The 17,033-nt window shown below is 43.1% G+C and overlaps 1 protein-coding gene across 4 annotated transcripts in view; it reads left to right on the top strand.

Annotated features, from left to right (window-relative positions):
• The first annotated feature begins 435 nt into the window (after positions 1-435).
• The window catches only part of NEDD4L (NEDD4 like E3 ubiquitin protein ligase), a 113,228-nt gene continuing 96,630 nt past the window's right edge, over positions 436-17,033 (top strand). For 3 of the 4 annotated variants that reach the window (XM_035310103.1, XM_035310102.1, XM_035310101.1), the window contains exon 1: positions 6,840-6,913. The gene's annotated coding sequence lies outside the window, so the exon portion shown is untranslated. Of the gene's footprint in view, positions 504-6,839; positions 6,914-17,033 lie in introns of those variants that run through there. The other variant, XM_035310096.1, reaches the window with a different exon arrangement.

Raw genomic sequence — 17,033 nt, 5'->3', positions numbered from 1 at the left:
TTTTGTGTTATTATTCAGAATAACAAAAGGGCCAAGAGTTTAAAAACAAGTTAAAGATTTGTTGTCTTTTCCATTCTGTTATATTTTGCAACCCTTTAAGTGCAATAAAAATAAAGAGGACGTGCTCAGTGGATGGAACTGAATTCACATTCTCTGGCGCGCAGGTAAATTTCCAGTATTATCTGGTTTCTTTCATTCCAGTCAGTGGAAATTTACCTTGCTGACTCCTATCTTGGTTTGAAATCAAAAATGTCTGTATACAGAGGGAGGAAAAAAAACAAACAGCATTTCACCTTAAGCTTTCTTCAGGTGAAACACTAGATTGCTGTCCTTTCACCTTGTTGCCTTGGTGATGGAAATTTATTGCCTCCACCGGAGAAACTTCCGTGTACTGATTGCTGCTGCTCAGGGCGCTTCGGAGCTGGCCGGGCCTCGCTGTGCTCCTAGGAACGCCGTCTCCCTGCACATAAAGATCTCGCACCAAGGAGACGGTGAAGTGCCTGGTAAGTTTGCCTTTCGTTCCCTGCTCAGGCAGTGTGTCTGGGTGACGTCTGAATTGCACTCCCCAGCTGCTAATGCGACTGCCTGATTCTGAGGCCTCTGCAGTAGATGTGACAAGGGCTGCCCGAGGCTTGTGCTGCTGAGGAAATAAATACCTGCTGCACCTCAGGCATTCGTGGCGTGTTTCTGAAGGAAACTTGTCCGGCTTGAGAGATTTGACTTGTAGTTGATTTTATGTACCTTTCACTAGGTAATTGTGGTAGAACACGTTAAATCTTCAGTGCGTGACTTCTCTGGTCTGCGTGGCATCTGTTCAAATACTAGTTTGCATTGGTCCAAACTTCGTCTGCCTTTCACACTTGTCTGTTCATTTAAAAAAAAAAAAAAAAAAAAAAAGGAAAGAAAAAGGCCAGGCTTCCAATTTTATGCCCATATCGATTATTATTTCAGTGCCGCTCTCTTAATGCGTGTTCTAATCCTGTAGAATTTTCTGTCCTACAGGAAGCTGAACTCTAGTTTTTCTTTCATCAGGCAGGATTGCTGTGCATTTCTGTCTGTGTGTGTTCAGGACATACAAATGCATTTTGCAAAACTTGTTCAAGTTGGTTTTCATAGCATAGCCATCTTGCTGTAGTTGCTATGGACTGAATTACCTCTGCTAGGTTATTGTCTGAAGGGGTGGGGAGGAGCCGGCAGGCCAGGGCGCTGTGTTTACTGTGTTCTTTCCTCGGTGCCTCTAGCTTCTCCCTGAACTTCCCAGCTATGGGATATTTTATTAAGCTAAGAGCTGGAGGGATTTATTTTTGTTTTATGTGAATGTTTTAATAGGTCTTACAAATGGCTTTGCTTTTCAGAGCACCTGGAGGAAGTGCATTTAATTCAAATTTTACAATATGAATCGTATATGTAGATATAAGTACACACAGTCTCATGATTCTGTAAGCATACCTGTATTCCTGCCTGTTCTGGGAGGCGTGCTGGGGTCTCTTCGCTGTTGGTGCAGTCTAGTTTTTGCTGCGTGGCTGGCGTTGGTTTTCGTCACAAGTGGCCGTTTATTGGCTGACTTGGTCCCGCCTAAGCCAGCTTCCCTGAAATGGCAAAGTGAATTACAGGTGAGAGAACCCAGCCTGTATAAAGAGTATCCTTCAGCAAAGAAGAAAAGTATGTAACCTCTGACATTTTCAGGGAGGCGAGAATACATAAACTTCCCGTTAATCATTGGTCAAAGCAGAAATAGGTATGAATGTGGTTACTGGTGGAACTCCGCGTTAATACCTAACCAGGCCCCTCATGGCGTCCCTGCTGAAGCAGGTTACGAGGCTAAGGTTAGAGGGGTGAGGGTAGAGAGAGTATAGGCTTAGAGAGCAAGTGAGGCTTCAAAAGCATTAGCATATTGCTGCTTAGCTGCTAACAACCCCAGTCCTGAGGCATGGGGAATTCGAGAAACTCTGCAGTTCTAGGAAAAGAATGGCAAAATGCATTGTGGTCAGTGTACCGTGAACAGCCTGGCACGGAGCTGTGAGGTCTGTCGTAGCTGAAGAGCCAAGCGAGGAGGAAAGCAGTTCCAGTGGAGGATGCCACGCTGTGGGCGGGGTACAGCAATAGAAACACTCCTTGCTGCAGTGAGCTCAACCCCTCTCCTAAACGGTGAATTTCAAAAAGAAGCTTAGGATACATTCTTCTGAAAATGAACTGGATTCAGTGGTGTACAGAGGAAAAATTCCAAGTGAAGTGTCCATCCCATCTAGCTCGCTGTTTGTCAGTGGCTAATGCTTTTTCCCCGGGCAGCATGGCAGTTGTACGGAAGGGGAGTATGCTTTAATCTTATCACCAGACAAGCCTTTCTTTGATAAATGTTTTGAACTGTGAGCAGCATCAGAAGAGTGCCTTTTAAAATGCCCACTTAGCAAGACTACCAGAAGTGATTTAAAGACGGGTACGGTAGATGAGTTGCTGCTATTAATCGCTGTCAGTATCATAGCTTTTAAATCATCCGAGGACCAGTTCTGTGTGATTACTAAATAGGAAATGAAGAGGAAGGGATCCAAGTCAAAAGCTCCCATCCGTGGCAGTGGAGAGGTGGGGAGAGGAAAGGGGACCTTGTTGATCTCAAACATCCCCACGTTCCTGTCCACGTTTCAGTGCGGATGCTGCTGGAAGCGGTGTGAGCGTGCAGCTAGTGGAGGTGGCTTCCTGCTGCCTTGGAGCAGAGCTATGAAAATGGGAAGTGTCCTTGGAACACCAGATATTAACTCTCTTTGGATAGGTTTTTAGGGTGGCCCAAGGGGGATATGTGGACCATGTACCGTTTCTAGAGTGCTTTTGTGGACTGCTGCCTGTTCGTGGCAGGGAACGGCAACTTGAGCAGCAAATAGCTTCTAAATCGCTCGAGGCCTCTGGTAAGGACAGGGTTCCTGTTGGGTGGTCTCAGCTCTGCTGCTCTCGGCTGTCCTTTACTGTACCCCACCTCCATGGTTCCTGGCTCCTGGTCCTGAGGATGCTGCAAGAAGGGAAATTTGGCTGCTGGTGGAACGACGGGGCAGGGTCCTGAGTGAGCAAGCTGCTTGGGTGTGTGGGGAGGGACGGAGGGAGCATCCCAAGGTTTGTCCTTGAGCCTGACCCCTGGGTTTGGTGGTGATTGCCTCCTCTGCTGACTCAGAGGGACATAAGAGTTGCCAGAAGGTGGAAGTTTATGTTGAGGAAAACCGCTAGGAGAATGTGTCAGATGATTGATTATCTATGAAGGTCTTTCAGTCAAGATAGTTAACTGCCAATAAATTGTGATCTCCTGAATTTGTCTGTCAGCGACGCCTACACAGTTTAGGGTCATCTTTCTGCTCATTGGCATATCACTTCACATGAAGTTCTTCATAAGGTTAATTGTTCTCAGCAAGTGAAGATTTATAAGTGGAGTCAGTATGTTTTATTAGGCCATTTTATTAGAATATATTCCGTTACACTGATTGCAGTTGTAGTTGGAAGAAGTAGGCAAGCTTTTGGGCATAGATACCTCTTTTCAGATCAACCTTGTTAACCATGGTCCTGTTTGTGTACCCAGCTTGCAAACCACACCCCAGCTCTAAGGCCCTCCACATGTCCATCATCCTCGCTGCACACCTACTTTCTTGTGCATAGGATCCCAAGAAGAACCGTAGCTCCCCAGCAGGTATATTGCTTCTCCTTACCCCTCCAAATTTGTTTCCTCCCCCTGTTCTGTACTTGTATCTGGGGTTTTCCTGCACACTGAGCACAGTCAGCCCAGCCTCTGCAGGATGCGTCAGGCTGGGTGCTGCTGTTTGTATACATAACTATTTCTGGGTAGCCCTGGACTTTGCTGCACTGGGTTCCTGACTCAGGGTTTGTACTTTTCAGAGGCACCAGTCACACTGTGCAGAGCGTAAACAGCGAGCCCAAGACTTACAAGAGGTCTTGGCTTTGCTGATAAGTGCTCTTGGTTTGTAGTTACCTAGTTCTGGAGGGAGTGTTAAACGTCTTCGTTTCTGAACATTAATCTGGAGGTTGTGTTCAGACGACATATAACTCGCTTCAAGTGTTCTCTGTGCTTCTACGTGAGGACTTAAAAGGGTAGTCAGCATGTTCTGAGTTTACTGAGTACGATTGGGTGCTGTAGACATGAGTCTCAGATTTCTGCTCTTGCTGCTGGGTTTGTTGGCGTGCTCTTTGCGGGCTGCACTGCCGCAAGGTGTTGACCTAGGTTCAGAAAAACCTAGGCAGGAATGGAGTGAACTGGAAGGAGAGCCGTTTAAGTTGGCACTTTCCACTGAAAGAAATGTGTGTGTAAACATGCAGGTAATATCAACAAGCCAAAGTGCTCCTTAGCTAAAGATTAGCCCAGGCTCAAAGCTGAGGAGGGATCACTTCATCTGGGGTTTGCATCCTGGACTTTCTGTCCCAGAATTTTTCCATGTGCAGCAATCTTGTCCTGGCTGCTGTGGCATTCGTTGTTCCTTGGGTTTGCAAGAAAGCAGACCAAAACCCAGTTTCTTGCCCAGCCTTTCAGAGAAGGGGGAGTGGAAACCTGTCAGGTAGTTAGTTGATGCTGTTTCAAGTCTCCGGTTGTGCCTAGCTAAGCAATCCTTTATCTGACTTTTGATGGACGCCCTCTACTGCTGTGAAAATTTAACTCCTTCCTCTACCTACACACAGCGTACTTGCAGATAAATAAAAGAAAAAGGGACACGAGAATCAAACATAAGAATGTGAAATAATTACTTTTTCTGCCTTTCAGTCTTACTATTCCTCCCAGCGTTCCCAGCTGAGGAAGTGGAGATCAGCAGAGAGAAAAAAAAAAAAAAAAACAAAAAAAAAAAAACTGGAGGTGTCCACCTGGGAAGCTGGGAGATGCTGCTGGTACCCACTGCTACCCGCAGCGAAGGCTGAGCAAGCTTAATATGGGCACTTTTCATCTGTGTAATTTGAGCTTTGGGGAGTCAAGTGACATGGAATGGTCTTCTGTTGTATTTCTGGTGTGTGCATCTGCGTGCATGTGCTGGGGTTGTTACGCTGCTTTTGGGCATACTTAGTATTATTTAATCATACGGTGTTTGATTCAATTAATACGCTGAGGTGATGTTAGTGCAGAAATAAGATCCCACAGCAGAGTTGATGTTAGACTTCACGGGAGGAAATCTGGGTAGCATTTGTGACATGGAGTATTGTTAGAAATCCCTCTTTTGGTCCCTCTTCACTTAATACTACAAATTCTTATCCTTCATTTCTTCAGGAAGTTTGGAATTGTCTGCATTTCTGACAGTTTTTCTATTCTGCTTCCTCTTAAGGAATTTTCCTGATCCTAATTTTCAAGTTCATTGCCTTTTGTCTATTAAAACCACTCTTGAAGATCATAAAATCGTGTATGTTCTGTAATGCCTCAAAGGTAACTGTACAATCCATCAATGTCAGTACTTAAATTATGAAAAAGTGCATTCATTTCAGTAACCACTAACAGAACTCCACTGCATCTTGTTCTTCACAGCCTGTTTTTTTTACCTATCTGGTAAGTCTTTGGGCTTTTTTGGGCCCAAAAGAACCTATTTTCCCAGTTTGGAAACCGGACTGTGTCCTTCCAGAAAGGATACCAGCAAACAAATTTTCAGAAAAGATTTAAAGCCTTGAATTCCTGTTTCAAGGCAGCAGAACGACGTGGCAGGGTGTGTTAGGACGGGACTCTCTCTGCTGACGGGTTGAACAGGATCAGCCTCGATGTTTCTGTCATTTGCTCCTGGGGTGTTTCTGACCTTCCTAATAATCTCCAAAATCTCAGGTACGGCTAACGAGCCCACGTCTCCCTTTTAGCTATCTAAAGCAAATAGAGGAGGTGTAGTGTGGTCATGCCAGGATAAACCTGTGGGAAAACGGTATTGTTTTCTGAACAAGCTCCAGGGAACGGAGTCTCAAATTACTGTAACTGAATCTGGTATCTCGCAGCTCTGGAATGCTTATCAGAGGAGAAAAAGGTGGATAGCTGATACGTGTGGCTGCAAAACCTGTTTCCATAGGATCTTTTCCAGATTTAATTCTAGTGGCCTCTGTGTAACAAAAGTAAATGGGCCAAACTGGGTGAAAAAAAAAAATGCTGTTGATAGCAGCGTTCCTCAGGAGCTGAATATAACAAGGGATAAACTGAGGGTCAGGTCGATGCCCACCAGGACATCAGCTGTCGTACAATTTATGCGTATATAAGCAAGGCAAGAGACAACATGCATCTTCTGAAACTGCTGCTTGCCACTAAAAGCTGTTTTTTTACTGAGGTGATGAGACAGGCTTGAACAACTCCATTTTAAGAATTTAATTTTAATCTTGTACCTTTTTTAAACCCTAGACATCTTTCAGGTAGGATTGGTAGGACTATCAGCATTATTGCACAAAAACTTTATAAACTCTCATTTCAAATACTCCCTCATGTTTGAAGAGACAGATTTAGAGGCTAAGCAGAATGAATTTCTGTGGAGTATGGATCGTTTAAGGTTTGAAATGGCACTGCTCAGCAAATAATCTTCTCCCATTGTTATATTATTATAGCATTTTTACTATTATGTTGTTATTAGTATTTACTGTTATTGTGCTTTTATTTAACTCTTAACTTCTACTGTAGTTGAATGCTCTTCATGTTTGCTATTCTTTGGTAGATAAAATGAGCATCTCCTTCTGAGCGACTTATTTTTCCAAAATCCTACCTAAAGAAGGCTCATACTATCTAAAGGCTGTTCATTCGCTTCACAGGTTAACCTCTTGTGAACTGGTGATCTCCAATTACAGAATAAATATTAAACCTGTTTTTAAACCTGTTTTTTTTTTTTTTTTTTTTTAATTAACAGGAGGAGTCTCGTATCCTCAGGGTAAAGGTGGTTTCTGGCATTGACCTAGCAAAAAAAGACATCTTTGGAGCCAGGTACGTGTTCTGCTTTGACTATTTTATGCTTTTAAGCAGAGTAAGTGTAGCAGAGCAAGGATACTTTATAATTCATTGTTAATAAATGTGATGAGAGATCCTCTTAGTTGCTTACAACCAACGCAAACTGTGTGATGTCTGCTGGCAAAACAGCTATTAATCACAGCAGTGACTCTTTGGGCCCTCTTCTGCCCCTGGAGGTCCACCAGCTTAGCTCCTTGGTTCACCAGCTGCCTTAGCTCTCAGTGTGTGAGGAGCAGCTCAGGCTCGGGTGGTACGTGGCAATATTTAACATTACTCCCGACTATCTCCCCATACGCCCCACATAATGTAGGAAAGACCAAAAGCCAGCAGCACCCTCTGTCTTGCTTTGCAAAAGCTCCACTTTCCCTACTGGTTTTTAGGACTCTGGTGCCAAGTGTCAAAGTCTGGCTGGATAGACAGACTGAACTTTCTTGGACTCTTAGATGTGTCCAGGTGCCCCGCTGCGGTTCTTAAGGATGGTACCTTAAAAGAGCAAGGCAATAAAAGCATATTCACCTGTTGAGCCTATGCTACAAGAAGGCTTACTACTAAGTGCTAATGTAGAAAAGAGTTCAGCGTGAACTGTGCTGACTTGGTACTTTTCTGTTAGGCTGTGGCAGGCCTGGGTTTTATTTCCAGTTGTCTTGAATCATCTTAAGTTTTAAACTGAGGACTCCAGGGACAAGGTAAGTTTTTGGAGTACATAAGGCAGTCTTCACGTGATTGTTTCCCTGTTCATCTTTGTATCCGAAGATGGAACAAGCAGTGGTCTTTAGCCAAAATAACAGTTGTCAAACAAGAAAACTGGTTTTAAATGGTAGTGTGGAAAGATACAAATGCAGACACTTTGTGTGTTTCCAAGACTTTTATTTTGAAAGAACTGGTCACAGGTTTAAAAATAGGCTTTTTCCAAGTCTTGTTGTACGAATAATGATCTAAAGAATCCAATCAGGTAGTAGTATGTGAGAGAGAAGCTGGTTCTGAAGCCAGAAATGATCAGTAAACATTTTTTTTTTTTTTTCTGAAGGCTAACTGAGGTTTGATGTTCTGTCTCCCAGCTGTGAGGAAATTCTTTAATGCAAATGCTCCAATCTATTTAAATTTTTTAAAATTGGTTTGAAATCAATGGTATCCAATTTAGCTCTTATTGAAATTACTCTAATTTCTTAATGTATAAACAAGCCTCCCTGTGGACTTTCCTGTATCTCTTGAATGATGCTTACAAATTGTTCATTAGCTTGCATATCTAGCTTGAAACTACATGAAAGCAGCAATTAAAAGTTTAATCAACTTTATTTTTTTTGTGAAATTTCCAACAAACGTTCCTTTGGTAGCTCTGTGCAGAATATGGTAAGGAGAAGCTTTATTTCTTCCCCTAAATGTGCTGTTTTGAAGATCATCTTGATATGCTGAGCACAAGCAACAAAAGAGGCAGCCCATGTGTAGTTGTACGTGGACACACAGTGCTTGCTAAGTAGAGCCCAGGTAGTCCTGTTGATAGTGTGGCTGGGTCGCGCTATGGGTACTGCTTGCTGACAGCATTAGCAGATCCCCTGTGGGACTCCAGCTTGTCACCTACGCCCGCAGTTGGCACTGAGATGCTGCAGTACCAAAGGGAAGGAGAGGAGGAGCGAATTCCAGAGAAGAGAGAAGGCTAAGGCACAGAAAAAGCAATTTTTTTATTACTATCAATACTAACCCTAGAATTGCCCTGTGTACATACTAACTTTGCTTTTTCTTTACCTCAGTTAATTCAGCCTATTCATACTGTTACAGATTTTTGGTTTACTTGATATAATTAATTGGCTGGGTTTTGTTTCTTCAGTATTTCCAGAGCTTTAAACTTTATGGCTACTTGGAAAAAAGTAAAGCTAGTGGCTGGAATATCAAGTCAACCCATTTAAATGGAACTTGGGTATAAGCAGTGAAGTGCTGTGGAACACACAAATCCACAGAAGTAATCTGAGAGAAGTGGGAATCTTTCTGGTGTTCATTTGATTCATTAAAGGACACATTGGAAGCTTGACAGCTGAATCCGTGTCATTGTGGTATCTCCTTCGGGCATACTTGTCAAAAGTTTTGTGAATATTTAAGGTGTCATATTCAAAAGAACTCCTAACGTTTGCTTAGGTATTGATAAATTGGAAAAAATATCTTTCAAAATGCAAGACCTTAGAACTAAGTGAAATTTGAACCGAGTTCTGTTGATGTGGCCCATAAATATTTAGGTAGATTAGTCTCGAGCCGGTAGGATTTTCATAAAACTGAGGAGTTAAAAACATAAGTTGGGAATATGTTTTTAACTTTGTTTTAAGCAGTTCTCTAGTAAAAGTGAAACTAACAACCTCATACCCTGTAAGCTTAGGGAAATGCTTGTACGGCTGTGCTGACAAGTGTTCAGGAAGCTTTGTGTTCAGCTAACGTTTCAGTTTGACTTTTCCATTTGTTTTAACGGCCTTGTGTACCTCGCTGAGATATTAATGTTTCATGCTGCTCAAATATGATGTAAGTTGCTCCAGGTAGTATCATTCTGATGTGGCTGTCAGGAGCGTGTTGTAACTAACTGGCCCAGTAACAGGTTTGCTGGGAATCACCTGGCGTAGCTGGTTCACTTCTTGTTTGGGGGGAGCTGCAGAAGTGTACGCAAGTGTTTGAACTTAGCAAGAGGATGTGGGAAATTTACAGGCATTACAGCTGCACCAAACAGTTATTTCCTGTGTCCTGTCTGTTCAGGATCCCTGGAAAACAGCAGTGACTAGTGCTAGCTGGATTTTCCTTGTTGGTGCAGATGTAACCCCCTATGCACTGTTGTTTCCCTCTCCCATCAGTAATTTAATGAGTACCAAAAGTCAGCCTGAAAGCAGTGTGTGCCGCTGTAACTCCTGGGTGCAGCCACTGGCTAGCTGGTGTCTTAGCAGAAAGCAAACCTCGTGAATTTGGAAAGGAAAGGCAGAACATGCTGCTTGCTGTCGCTGAGGCCACTGTTAGCAGACTTGGTGAAGGATGAAATAACCGAGCGGGATGTGCTTGGGGGTGTTCTTGTTGGGTGCAAAAAGCCTCGGGGACCAGTTGTGCAGCAGGGTGGAGCACGGAACAGGGAGAGGGTTTGTCACTTCTTCCCCTGGAAGGCCTCCCGGTGCCCTGGGCTGCACACAGGTAGAGGCAGGCGGGGAGGTGCAGGCATGAAGTTCAGAGGCAGCTCCACATGGACAAGCAGCCTGGGCATTTGAAAGTGAGGAGGTAAATTGTCCTTCCTTGGGGAACACAGAATGCTTACGGAGAGAGGAAGATGCCTTGTGGTTCCTCCAGCTGCACGTTTGGACGGGGTTGCGTTATGCACTCGTCACTGACGTAGCAAAGGGAAAAGTTGTCAGCACCGAAAGACACAGCACCATGGTTGGCCGAGGACTTCAACATGTGCACGTTGCAGCCTGTGCTGTGCCCCGTGGAGTGAGGCGCTGGGCTTTCTGTGTGCTCTTCCTGACCAGCATGTCTGCCTGCGGGCACGTTCTGGGTTGTGGACAGACAGGGTTTTGTTTTCTTGGTCTCTTTTCATACGTGACACCAAGCTTTAAGGACAAATTCCTGGTCCTGGTAAATGCTCTTTTGGAGAGAAAGAAGGCCAAGTGACTGTGCTAAATATGTTGGACAGCTGCAAACTTCAGAATGAATTTATCCTAAAATCATTTGAAAATGTGTTAAAATTGCAAAGACACAGCCCCAGCAGCCGATTGCCTCCGCGTGGTTGAGTCGTGCAGTGGTTTGCACTGGGGCAGAATAATGAGTTACCACGTAGTAGCTGTGAAAGATGAACTACAAGGCACACGCTGTGTTCTGCCTTTCGGTAGGCTTTCCTTACAGTTTTTAATCAACTTTGCCATTAGAATACACCAGCTGTAGACTTGCAGTCTGAAAGCCATTTCTTGCCTGATAAAATCCAAGGAAAGTCTTACCAGCGTAGAATGCTAGAGAAAAGTGTTTTTCTTCTGAAGCTGCTCTTGGCTTATGAAATCATGTTGCTAGTAAATAATGATATATGAACGGTCAGAAATTCATAGAACCATGATTCTAATGACACAGTATACAGTAAACGTGAAATAAAATAGCTGCCAAGTAACCCAAGGTGATGGTTAAATGTGATGAATTTCATCTACAGATTTACCTGATGTAGACATAAGCAGCTCGTTGCTGTGGATGTAACTGGTTTGTTTTATAACCTGTGTTGCATTTTGCCCTGCAAAATTATAAGACTTAATCTTTGACGTATGCCAATGGCTATAATAATTACAAACTGGAATTTTGTGAATGTTTTGCATGCTTAACTCTGAAAAAAACACTACGCTCTGTGTTGTTCTCTAGTGCGTTTGCAAGTGTGTATATGTATTTACCACCTGTCATGACTGTATTACATAATTTATTTCCTCTTAATTCCCTCTCTAAACTTCTTAAATGCAGTGTCTTAATGAATTCAGCTAGTATTTGTATTCTTGTATGCAATTAAGTAACACAAATTATAATGTAATTAATCTTAATTACAGAACATGCTTAACAGATTATTTATTTTCTTTTACTCGCATACTAGAATGATGCCTTGAGTACCATTGTGACTGAGGCTGCTCTGTGCATTCCACTGCACTCAACTGCAGTTACTGCCTAGAGAACTTTGCAAAATAAAATGAAATTTCCTCTCCTGAATGCTGCATATGTTTACGTGTTTCTGGCATCCAGCACGTTCTCGAGTGGCTCAGGCTATCTGCTGAGCACAGTCTGCCCGAGTGGACAAGTACATGTCTTATCTGAAGGTACTTCCAGCGTGGGCTTCGGTTTTGATTGTGGTGTTTTACACGGAATTATAGGAAGGGAATGCCATTAATTATAGGCAAGGAGGTGCCTGCTTTTAACATGGATTTATGGATTTCTAGAATGCCTGGAGAGCAGCCCCTCATGTCACTGTACTGAGTAAATAATTTTGTATTAGCTGCTGGAATAGATCATGTCTATTCACTGTCACCAGAGTTTGACCACTCTACTGAATATAATTACTCTTTAGCATTGTTTTTACATCATGTTGAAACAACATGAGATAAATTATTGCATCACTGTGTACTATATATCTTAACTTGAATTTAGAATTCATCCACTCCACTTCCAAATAAACAAAGAAGAAATACAGCACTATTGAAAGTAGCGCTGGGCTGCCTGTTGGGTTATTTGGCGCAGTGGTGGCATTTTTATAAATGCGGTTTCTTCATACACACAAATGCTTTCATAGGTAATAAAGGTGAATGCATATGTATAAAGAAGAATAAAATGTCTTCTGATTATTATTAATAATCATAGAATTTATATGATTCTATGGTTATTGGCTGTGTGAAATAAGACCCCATGGTGTGGATGTTCTTATTCAACTAAAAGGTTTGGAAGTAAAAAGGGTTGTGTGTGTATGTAAAAGGGTATATCTGAATGTATTACCTGCTGCTGCCTTCTGAAGCATGAAGTAAATGAAAACTGCGGCTGTTGGGAAACTGAGAAAAGTAAAGTGCTTCTCCGATAAAATTAAGAACGTTTTTCATTAACAGGAAGCTGCACTTCTAATGACATGATAGCTTGTTATGAGTCCCTCTGGGTTTATTGCTTTTACCTGCTCTTCTCTGAAAAGCCTGCAGCCTGAAAAACACAGACAAGATGCAAGCCTCTTTTCTTTTCATTTTACCTGGGGCTAAGGTCAGTGATTTAACTAACAGTGTTAGCGCTAGGCCACGCAGGCTCCAGGTGCCTGGTGTGGCATGTTAAATTGCATCGTGTATTCCTATTGAGAAGCCTACCTGAAATGGGGCTGAATTCTCTAGTTCGTGCGTATGCCGTTACTGGGGTTTGTGATGAATGTGGAGCACACGTGACTCTGCCTTGCAGCTGATATGGACAGCAGATGGCTACCTTCTAGCTAGTCCGATACGTCCACTACTGCTATTTCCAGTCCAATTGAAGTTATGCTCTTCTAGCTAATGGAAAAATTCTTGTCACAGCTATACCCCTGGAGGTCCTAGCAAGTGTGCTACGTTGGATTGAGTTTTAAAAAGAGCCTGTTTTCTGCCTCTTATTTCTATTCTAACAGTAGATAAATCAATTGAAGTGAGTTGCTCTCAAAAATTAACCAAGCCTTTTTTTTTTTTTTTTTTTTTTTTTTTTTACTAACCTGGCTAGTAATAAACTGACTCCTTGGTGCCCTGTCACACAGCCCTTCACAGGTGTGATCCTAGGACGCGGTAACGCTCCCTCTGGTGGCTAGTTTAATAAACGGCTTGAAAAGAAATGAATCATCAGTAACTTACTTTCTTTAAAGTGGTCTACTGTATGTAAAAATAAATGAAGCTTGAACTCTTAAACTGAATTTTGCGTAGGGCTTAACAAAATGTTTTTCTGGCATTAACCGTTAGTCAAAAATTTTACTCAGTAAAATGTGAAATTAGCCAGATTCTTAGAAGTAGCTTTTGGAGGAATGTTTCAGAAGCACAAGATGGCATATGTGCCAAGGTGAAAGTACAGTGCATGTGCTCTCAAGATGTCCCCTGGGGATGAAGCAAAGCAAGGGAGTTTTGTGCTGCAAACTTTTCAAACGACTGAATTCAGCAAAGCTGCTTGACTAGATGGCAGTTGCTCAAGTAGGATAGAGTTCAGGGTGCCTTTCTTTCCTTTTTGTGGGGGGGGGGGGGCGGCGAGTACAGAAAACCACTTTCCTTCTGCTGGTTTAATGCACTGAGAAATGTCATATCAAAGCAGAACAAGTCTTCCACTTGAGTTTTGTGCAATGCCGTTGATCGGTAAGTCTTTAGTCTTACCCAACGAGTGGTACGCTTGCTCTGCACCATTGCTTTGAGCACAATGCAGCTATTTAATTTTCTCACGTGCCATGCACTTGCTACATTTCAATGGAGCACCAGACAATTCAGGTTGAATTTCACTGGAAAATCTCAGTGTTATGGTACTTAACAAAAATAAACATCAAATAAGACTTTATTGTTGTGAACTCAAACGAGTGCTTTAACAGGCATGGGGATGAAACCGATGATTTCCTGTCAGCACTGTCTTTTCTTATTTTTTTAATGACAAATGATTCAACACTTCTGAATCACTGTGCCTGCTAGGGTATTGTGTGGGGCAAGGAGGGAGGAAGAGTTTGCTGGCAATACTTTCATTGGTATGGAGCTGTCACTTAGAAAAACTGTAAGCATTTCTAGTGTAGTGGAAACAAACGCGTTATTTACCAGGCAGGGGAAGGGAAAGAAACCAATGTTCTGCTTTGGAGTGCAAAGGAATAAAACCAACTAAGTTAATTCAGAGGCTAACGGCAAAGCACTAGATGGTGAGGGTGTCCTGAAGGAAGAGGCACCTTTGACAAGATAGCATCTCTACTAGTTGACTGAAGTAAGATTTGGTCACCAATTTTTATTTTTTTAAACAAAGCTGCACAGAAATGGTTTTTCCTAGGGGTGTGTAGGTGGACATTCAGCAGAGATGACGTCTGCAGTGCTGGTAGTCTAAGGCTGCTGTCCGACACCTCTTGAAAGCGGGACGAGTGCTCCAGGTGCCGAGCAGAACTCTAATGATTGTTAGGGAAGAGGTAAAATATTAAATTCGTTAAAATACATGTGAAAAGCAGGCTAAAACCTGAAGAATTGTCGGAGTCTTCTCTATTTTCCATCTGAGGAGGTGGCAAAGCCCAACAAAACAGTTAAGGTTTGGAGTGGGGGCACAAGGCTTATCGGCGTATTTATGAAATGGGCAGAGTGGCTTTTGGTTTACAGAGGGAGGCTTCCCGCAGCAGGGAGGTGCGGTGTGCCAGGGCAGGCAGGTGCTCTGCTGTAGCTGGCCTCTGTGTGAAGGTTGAGAAAAGCGTGAGAGGGGCAGGCCACGATGCATCTGGCTTATTTCTTGCTAGCTGGCAGCAGAGGGCACCAGAGAATTTCCTCAGCTTTTACCGCTAACTGGTACTCTGGGTTTAGCGGAAATTAGGCTTTCCTGTTTTTTCACCAAAGTAAGCTCTTGGATTTACTGGTGCTCCTGCTGGTATTTGGGCAAGCAATTCCTTGTGACACCAAACTCTGTGTCCTTGGAAATTGCTGGGGTCAGTGAGTGCTAAAGATGCACCACTTGGGAGAAGTAGCAAAGAGGATTTTTATTCTGCAGAATTTTTGTTGCTGTTTATAAAGTAGAAAAAATGACTTGTGTGAACTATGTAATTAAAACACCCTTTATTTGTGGGTGGCAAATTATATTTGTGTAAGAGCAGCTTGTTTTTCTTTTAGCACTATCTTCAGCAGGAATGTGTGCTGGACAGAAGTAGATTATGGATGCAGTAACTCATTAAGAACATTGGAATTGTAAAATAAAAATAGCATTACTGATTCCAGGTTCTTGGAAGGCTTATTAAAACAAGCGTAATTGATTCTCATGGCTTATTTTCCACTTGATTCTGCAAGTGCCTCTGAAGATGGTTGCAGCTTTGGGCAGGTACAGATATAATCACTGTCGTGTCTGCATCATGTAACGTATCAAGTAAAATGTGTAATAGGAAATGGGAATGACATCACTTTCAGTAGACAGGTTGTCAATAGGTGGACGTTACTTGGCAGTAAGCTTTGGTTGAGAAATTACAGTGTGTAAGCTGATAACTGTTCCACTTAGATGCATTATCTTTGTGTGAGGTGTTTTGATCTCACTTTGATTAAGCTTAGCGTAAGCTCTTTGTGCATGAGAAGAGTTGCTAGAGAACACATAAAATGCTGCAATTTCACATCTTTGCTCTTTGTCCAATAATTGCCATCTGTCAGTGTGCCTAAGCCTGTGGAGTGTCACTGAGTGCAAACTCGTGACAGTTTCAGTAGTGGCTGCCGTGGCCCCATTTCCTGATGACTGTGCCCTTATGGTGCCAGCATCTGCTCGCTTGTGGAAGGGCCACAGCACTACGTCTTGGTTCAGGGAGGCAGTCTGGTTGAAAATGAGCCTATGATTAAAGCTGTGTAGTAGCTTGCAGATACGGAACATCCTGTGGCTTCAGGAAGAAGAGAACCATGGCCTTCAGCTGCATGCGGAGATGTGTAGCTGTGGGTGAGAAGGTGAGCTGATGCTGGTTATTGGGAGCCAGCATCTCCCACAGATGGACAGTTGGAGACATCCCGCAGTGTTGTGCTGGCTGCCACCATGCCCACGTGGGCAAGTGCCCCTTGGTGGGGCAGCCGCTGCCTTCCTGCACTCACTGCATGGTGGACTCATAGCACCCTGCCCGTGGCCAGGCAGCGACTGCTGGAGTCAGGAGAGTGGGCCGGGGAACAGGCAGCCCCTGGCAACATGGCTCAGCCAGGGCTGGGGCTGTGCTAAAGTCAGGGGAGCTGCTGAGGTGGAAGTGCCTAAGATGTTAAGGGCAGCATGGGCCCTTGCAATGTAGGCTGATCTGGAGAGAAGAAAGCAGAGAGGAATGCAGGCACTTCCAAAAATAGCCCCTTCAGTGCTAGCATTTTTTCAGATTTCTTTGTAATTAACTGGAGCAGGTATAACTTGGTGGTTTGTTTGTATTATGCAATTTTGCTGCTGGCCATCATAGTTTCTATTGCTGTAAGCGCTTCTGGTGCACATTAAAATACAGCAAATTCTATGTGCATTTGTCCTTGTTGGTGAACTAAAGAACTGAGGAGTTTCCCTCTGTGCTTCCATAGTGGAAGTCCTGATGCAGGTTTAAGATTTGCAGAGGATGGACTTCAGCTGAGATGACTTACTGTATAAAGCTTCATGTATCCCAGTTTTTCTTTGTAGGCACAAAAACTAGGATATAAATGCATCTCAGCCTGTGCTAACTTGTGAGCTCTGTTTTTAGAATAGTTTTTAAAATAATATCTTATTGAGCTTATATATGTGTGACATGCAATTCATTGTTTCATGCCTGCCAGTGCTACCTGAGACAAGGAAAAGCAACCTCTGTCCACATGTTAGAATGTAATAAGTCGTGGACTAGCCTTCTGCATTGATTTTATTTGCTGGAGGTTTTACCAGGATGCTGTAACTACTTACTCATTTCTCTGTTTCTGCCTCGGAAGGCTCC

This window comes from Oxyura jamaicensis, chromosome Z, assembly GCF_011077185.1.
Source record: "Oxyura jamaicensis isolate SHBP4307 breed ruddy duck chromosome Z, BPBGC_Ojam_1.0, whole genome shotgun sequence".
Lineage (NCBI taxonomy): Eukaryota > Metazoa > Chordata > Aves > Anseriformes > Anatidae > Oxyura > Oxyura jamaicensis.
This window is presented reverse-complemented; position numbering and strand designations above follow the sequence as displayed.